We start from the raw sequence: 8,458 nt of genomic DNA on the forward strand, positions 1-8,458 counted from the left end.
CCCCCCCCCCAAATCAAACTCTGCTATACTTGTCTTTTAAATTAAAATATTGAAAGGTAAAATAAACAGACTAAATTGAGGGGAACGGAAATTGAACCTGCCTCCTTTCCTGGCTGCTGATCCACCCGCAATTTGCAATTTGCAATCAACAATCCGCTCCTTGGCAACTGATCATCAGCCCAATTTCTGCATTAATGTATTTCTGTATTCAAATAATTTAGTTTTTTTTTAAATAAAAATTACATTTTTTATATATTAAAAGCATATTATTTGTGTAGTGAATTATATTATTTGATAATATATAAAATAATATACTTTCATTACTCAGTACTCAAATAATGTACTTTATTTATATAAATAATGTATTTTTTATTTGTGATTCATACAACTATGTAGATCATTATGCCCAGTTGATAGATTTAAATTAAAAAAAAAACAATAAATAACTACCATAGTTGATTTGAGCTTGTCAACTATATGGAGTCTAAACCTTTTACCAATTAAGGTTCTGTCAAGGATGCAAGAGTGATGGTTGATTCATTTCTTGAACTTGTTCCCTAGAGTAATTGTTTGTATTTACTCTTTGTTCTGTGCAAAATTTTGACTCTTTTAATTCAGATAGAGTATTGTCATTAGTTAACTTTGTTACCACAGAAGATATAATTGGTCTATCACATGGACATTCTTGCACACATAATGATGCAACATGGATACACCACTGAACTTGAGATAGATCGCATGATGGAGCTAGATGTACAATTGTACATCAATTAGTTCCAATGCATTATTTTCTTTATACAACTTCTATGCCTTTAAAGTTAATTTAATTTTGACGTTATAACTTGTAAATTAGACTGTGATATTTATAGGAGTTGAAATTCTTTGAATTGACTTTCTAATTGTGCAAGAATCACTTGAATTGAAAATTTCTACAATGATATATAATCAAAATAAAAAGTAGAGATGATCTTGAACATAAATTATCTTCAATATTAAGCTATGAATTTGCTCTATATATGTGCAAAATGTGTGCATCACATCCCAATCCCAAGCATAATGGGTTTATGAGATAGTCATATTGAATAATTCATTCATCATCATTGGCACTGAATGTTATAGTATTAAGTTGGGCAATCTTATATATCACACCATCACGAATAAATATTTAATATATACAACGGTCAATGACCTTGTAATCTAGTGACACGAAGTGACTTTTTCAAATGGGAGAAGAAAGTAATTATGAACAAATATTACATTGTAACAGAGTCAGTAGTGCTCAACAAAAATTAATATATACAACAAAACTTTTATGCTAGAAGCTTTCCCTATATAATTATAAAAACAAAATAATACAAATGCAAACTCAATGTAAATAGAAGTAATAGTCCAATTATAAAAGTTTTTACTTTTTAACGAGGATCAAGCATTGAGATAGTGACTTCATTTATAGAACATGATACTTCGACGCTTGAAGAAAACCTTGCCTCAATTGCCATTTTTTCTACAAAGAAACCAGGTTCTTTTGCCGAGGGTAACTCAACATCGTTAGCCAGCATATGAACAATTGAACACATCTCTGGCCTATCTTCAGGGCACTTTTGCACACATAACAAGCCAACTTGGATTGATCTTAGAACTTGAGGCAAATCACATGGTTCATCTAGATGTTCTTCTACCAATTCAATTGATCTACCATCTCTATGAAGTTTCCATGCCTGTAGTATATATGAATTACTAGATAATTAAGGACATATATGAAACATCAATTAATCAATAAATATGTTCAAAATATAAAACATACATGGCCAAGAAGGCTCTGTAGCAATCTTGATGATGGGAAAATTCTCTATTTCTTCTTCCACTCACAATTTCTAGTATCAAGACACCAAAACTGAACACATCAGATTTAATAGAGAAGATTCCTTGTGCTGCATACTCCGGAGACATGTAACCACTGTGATTTAAAATTTTAATTTGTTATGTTCAATGATAAAAAACGAAACAAATGAATGCAAAAGGAAAACAAACTTTTTACCGTGTTCCAGCAACTCGGCTTGTATTTGCCCCAATCTCATTTAGCCCGATGCTCTTAGCCAAGCCGAAGTCTGATATTTTTGGATTCATGTCAATATCTAACAAAATATTACTAGCTTTAAGATCCCTATGGATAATTCTTAAGCGAGAATCTTGGTGTAGATACAAAAGCCCTCTAGCAATTCCATTAATAATGTTGAAGCGTTTTGGCCAATCAAGTAGTGTTCTTCTTTGATGATCTGTCAAAGGATTTTACACAATATACATATGTATATGATTAAAAAAAATCATCTCAGAATGGTACTTTCAATTCCAATCACACATTTTCTCTGTTAAAGAATGCTGACAAGGAAAATACATAATATCCAAATTGACATTAAAGTGATAAAATGCAGTAATATAGTTGATTAAAATTTAGATGGGAATGACATACCAAATATAAATGAGTCTAGGCTTTTGTTTGGCATGTATTCATAAATTAACATTTTTTCTTCTCCTTGAATGCACCATCCCAAAAGCTTCACAAGATTTCTGTGTTGAAGTTTCGCAATAAAATTGACTTCATTTTTGAACTCTTCAATCCCTTGCATAGATATCTTTGAAAGTCGTTTTACTGCTATTTCCTTACCATCGTCTAGGACACCCTAAATTCTTTAGAAAGTCAGGAATCAACAAATATTAATTCTGGATAATAATTTTTTTTATCTTGGTTTATTTGTTATTTTTCTTTTGTAGGGTAGTACAGAGTATGAGTATCATATTTGGAATAAGAACATTTTTAGAGGACTAATATAATTCTAAAAAGAAATTTTCATTTGATATAAGAAAAATAATTTCTTTGGATGGCGAGTGAAATCCACAGCTACTACTCAAAGATATGCAGTAGATAAATAATTAATTTTCTAGACAATACATACTATTTATCTACTCAATATTGGTTTCAACAATTGCAAAATATCTATATAAGTAAAACAAATGTATAATAAAAATAAAAATATTGTTACCTTGTAAACGTGTCCATATCCTCCCTCTCCAATCTTGTTATTGAGTGAAAAGTTATCAGTAGCTCTTGTTATGGTAGATACTTCAAATAATATTTGATCTTCTTCCCATGTCAACTTTAAATTGTTCTTCTTCCTTTTCCATTTGTACAAGAATATTAGGATCAGGATCAGGATCAAGCTAACCACCAGCATTCCAATCAATATTGAACTCAATTCTATTGTTTTGAGTTTCTTGCCTTTTGAACTTGAACCATCAACTTCTAAAAAAAACAAACAAACAAAGAGATGCATTATATTCTATAATTGACATCATGAAGTTATGAAATAGTCCCTTTTCCATTATATTTGTATACGGAATAATATATAAACATAAATGTGCAATCGAAATTATCAGGAGCTAATGCTATATGAGGTCATTAGTGTATAGTGATTTTGCTACGTTTAGTCCTGAACTTTCAAATTAACCACCCGTCGTAGTCCTTTGGCTTTTAAATTGTTGTCATCTGTGGTCCAAGTCAACCATCCATATATGGTCCTTCAACTTTCAAAAGTCAACCAGCCATAGTCCTCCAAGAAAGATCATAGCTGGTTAAAATTTGACAATTGAAAGACCATGGATGATTAACTGAAACTACAGATGGTAACAATTTGATAGTCAAAGGACAACAAATGATCAATTTGAAAGTTTAGAACTAAATGTGATCACAAAAAAAGAACTAAATGTGATCACAAAATCACTATATCAACTTAACATTCTAGTTGAAATGAAACACATGCTTCAGATATATAGCAATAGATAAATGGGTACCTAAATCAGAGAAAGCCATCCTAATGTAAAGATCTTGCCCATGGAAGGGTACCACTTTAATGTCCATGAGATCTCCAAACCAAAGTAAGCACCCATTTTCTCCATTGCTGATATCTAGACTTGAATAAGCCATACAAGAGCAATTCTTCAAGCAAACTTGCTCACACTCTTGAAGGTTCATACTACTATTGAACCATGAAACCTCTGTATCTGGCAATTTAATATCAGAGTATTTCAAGAACCCATCATTTTGACAACTCAAGGGTGTCCCACGAACACACCCTCCAGAAAAATTAGCCCTGCCCCATCCCACAGGATCTCTAGGCAAAAACTTAGGCAAACATTCACATAAAGGGTTGTAATTAGCGTTACAACTCCCATGTGCCCCACACAATCCATATGAATCACAAACATCTGTTGATGCTAGGATACCATTCCATTGCCCAGTCCCATCTCCCCATACAAAGGTTTCCACACTCCCAGAGATTGTTAGGACCAATCTGACCAAATTTGAGGTATTAGAAGCCTTGTAACTCACCGAAACCTCGTTAATATCAGCGATCACAAAGGTTTCAGCAATGCTGTTCTTTTTTATGGTCCCAGTTGATCCACTCCAACGCAGGCCATTCCAGGGCCCTGATCGGAACACTTGGGTTGTATCTTTTCTCAAGACGAGTTGTGGGTATCCTGTGGGGTTAATACAAAGCTTATATTCCCCATTCCCTGGATTTTTTTCTGATTTCCATGCCGATAGAGCTGTGTCAAGACCAGTAACCAAATTCCTCCCCAATTTCATGCCTGGCAATAGAGTATCAGTAGGATGATCAAAGCTTTGCCACAACAAATTCTCTGGGTTATCATCATTTGCATCAGTCACAACCAAATTTCCAGAATCCAATAATTTTGCAACCGGATTTTGGGCTAATCTGGAACTGGAAGAATTAGTATGCCATGAATTAGCATTGTTGTTGCCATCAATAAGAGCTAGCTGGGCTGGACTGATGATCTTCAAGGCTAGTGATGATGTATTAGTGAGGGGAGTGTCTCTATTGGCAACCCAGACTACAGTGCGGATGGGTATTTGCTTGTACCATATGCCAAGATAGATATTGTGAGAAGAATTGGTTGGGCTAAAAAACCCCATTTCAAAGATTCCACCAGAAGAAACAACGGTGTCACCATATTTGAGGGACTGAGTGGGGCTAATGGTATCCCTTGCAAAACAAATCTTGTGAATTGAGAATAATAAAAGGAGCAATAGAAGAAGAGTTGCCATTGAGAAAAGCTTTTTCTCTAATCTATTCTTGGCTATTTTGTGAGCTATGTAAGTTCCACCGTTTTTGTAAGCTTTATAGTTTTACTGGTTCCTAGAAACGGCACTATCATCTTGATTAGGCTGTTAGACCTTGTCTTCAAGCAGTACAATTGCTCAACTTCACCTAGACGTACTCTTCAAGGCTAACGCGACGAAATCAAAGAAGTCTCACAGAAATTAATATTATAGGTGGAAATTTATGAGCAAGTGTTCAATTTTATGTGTTGTGGGGTTCTATTCGCGCAAATTTTACTGTGGATCGCGGTCTATAATGGATTGTGGACCATGCATCAAAACGACGTCGTTTTGATGAATGAAAACAAACTGCTGAAACGGCTCCGTTCTGCGCAACTGCAGTTCCCTTTCAACAGAATTGCTGTTCCTTTTCAATATAACTATAAAAACAACTGCAGTTTTTTTTTCAACACAATTGTAGTTCCTTTTCGATATAACTACAGTTTCATTAGACAATATATACCCAAAAATATGAAACGGTTATTTAGTATACACTGCAGTTACATTTTTCGATATAACTATAGTTTCATTCGATAATATAAAAAATGTGAGGTAATATCTTTTGAGATGAACTGTAGTACCAGTTACGGAGCTCCGTTACAACTTACGCGCGATAGCCGTTTCTCCTACTCACTAAAACGACGTTGTTTTGTGACCATGGTCCACCGTATAATGACCGGTTGTATTGGTAGGGACTCTGTTCTTTTGATTAGAAAAAATTGTTTTATAGTTGTAATAGAAGTAGAAGAGTTACTTTTTTTTTCTTGAAAAGAGAAGAGTTACTCTTAGGGTGCATTTGGTTCGCACATGGGAATCGGAATCGAAATAGATATCAAATATTTGGTAAATGTAATGAGTTTTGGTGAAAGTATTTAGCATGTTTGGTGGTTGGTTGGAATGAGAATAATTATTAATAATTGGGGAAGAAATGAGGAAGGGAAATGAAATCTTTATTTAATAAAGGTATGTGTTTTTCTCATTAATGGGGTATTCAAAACCCGTATAGTAGTAGCATTCTCAAAACCTATCAACCAAACACTAACAATCACTTTTATAAACATTTCTTATGCCTAAACCCACAAACTAAACACACCCTTAGTTTTATTAGGTTTTTGTAATCAACAATAATTTAAAAAAAAAACAATAATTGGCTATTAAAATATTTTAGAATTAGTATTAGGCTTACATTATTTTAGATTTGGTTTGTTAGAGTTATATTATTATTGATTATTGATGTTTACCATAGTTTGTTGGTTACGATTAGTTTATCATATTCGTTATAATCGGCTTGTTGATGATTATTTAAGGTCATTACATACCAAATAAAAATTAGAGTGTTTTCTAAACTCGGAATTTAAAAAAGTTGTCATTAAGAAAAGCTTCTCTAATCTATTCTTGACTATTTTGTGAGGAGTAATACTACACATATTCTCACATTCTATTCCATTTTATACTCACTACTCATCGGTCACTCTTTGATTCATTCAAACACACGTGGAACACAAATTTTATTACTTTCTTTTCATCTTCTCCCAATAAAATAAAAACACGTGGAGGAAGTTTTCCTCCTTGATTACATATATCATTTTCCTTTTGTGAGCTAAGTTTTAGTTTTACTCGTTCCTAAAAACAGTACTATCACTTCATTAGGCTGTCAGACCTTGTCCCCAAGTAGTATAGTTCCTCAACCCATCCACCTAGAGGTACTCTTCAAGACTAATGCGACCAAATCAAAGAATCCTCAGAGCAGTGCGCTCCACCCCGTTGGGGCGAACAGTGTGCTCCAAGTGTTTATTTTTTTATAATAAAAATCAAATTTTTGCAGGAAAAAAAATAAACAAGAAAAAAACTACTCCCATTTTTTAAAAATCATACAATAACCCGATTTTAGCTTTGCAAAAATTAACATAAAAGTTCAAATTAAACTATTCAAACAACATTCTACCTACATAAAAGCATGTTTAAATTACCAATTGTTACTTAAATCAACAGAACTACTAATGTCTAATTTTGGCGTTGAAATTGTCAAACTTATTAATCAATGTTTGATCACTTCAATGTTCGATGTTGACGTACCTATGGCTGTCGGATAGCAAATTGGTAGAGAAAAACAAAGATAGATCGATAGAGTACAGTGAAGTGGTCAAGTGGATTCAAGTCATGCTTGAAGCTGCAGGACTTCATCAGGAGGATAAGATATATTCATATATCTAGACTTGAATAAGTCATACAAGAGCAGTTGTCAAGTCAACTTGCTAGTACTATTGAAGGTTCATATACTAGAGAGCTTACTCTCCGTGACTAATTGTGAATCAAGTGAGGTGAGAAAACAATATAATCAAGAAAATTTTATTAAGAATATAATTTTAAGAAATGTACAAACTTTAACGGGGATCGGGCAATGAAATGGTGACTTCATTTCTAGAACCTGATATTTCTTTGCTTGAAGATCATATGAATTGACTTTACGTCTTCAAGTATCATGCTTTCTGTGAAAAAATCAGACTCTTTAGCAATAGACAACTCAACATTGTCAGCCAACATATGTACTATGGAAAACATGGTTGGCCTATCTAAAGGGCCGTGTTGAACACATAACAGGCCAACATGGATTGATCTTAGAATTTGAAGAAAATCACATTTTTGATCTAGATGTTCATCTACAAGTTCAACCAATCTACCATCTCAATATAGCTTCCATGCTTGTAGTATATATAGATGAATTACTTGATCAAGACTTTAATCTAAACATTAAATATGCTTTAGAATGAGACATACATGACCAAGAAGGTTCTCATAGTGATCATGACGTTGAGAAATCCCCTATTTCTTTTCCTACTCACACTTTCCAATACCAAGACACCAAAGCTAATTAAACACATCCGATTTAATAGAAAAGTTCTCATGTCCGGCGTACTCTAGAGACATATAATCACTGGATTGAAAATTTAATTTGTTATGTTCAATGACCAAAAAGCAAACAAATGAATGAAAAATGAAATTGAAATCTTATAGTGTTCTAGCAACTCAATTTGTATTTGCTCTTGTTTCGTTTAATTCAATGCTTCTTGCCAAGTCAAAGTCTGATAGTTTTGGCCTTTGGGTCCATAAATCTAACAAAATGTTGTTAGCTTTGAGATCTCTATAAATTATTTTTAGTCGAGAATCTTGGTGTAGATACAAAAGTCCTCTTGCAATGCCATTGATAATGTTGAAACGTTTTGGCCAATCAAGTAATGTTCTTCTTTTATCATCTGCCAAGATATTAATACACTATAG

At 33.3% G+C, this 8,458-nt stretch overlaps 1 pseudogene; it reads right to left on the reverse strand.

The window, feature by feature from the left end:
- Positions 1 to 1,412: 1,412 nt before the first annotated feature.
- Positions 1,413 to 5,125, reverse strand: LOC116027619 (annotated as a pseudogene).
- Between the last annotated feature and the right edge of the window lie 3,333 nt (positions 5,126 to 8,458).

This window comes from Ipomoea triloba, chromosome 8 (genome assembly GCF_003576645.1).
Source record: "Ipomoea triloba cultivar NCNSP0323 chromosome 8, ASM357664v1".
Lineage (NCBI taxonomy): Eukaryota > Viridiplantae > Streptophyta > Magnoliopsida > Solanales > Convolvulaceae > Ipomoea > Ipomoea triloba.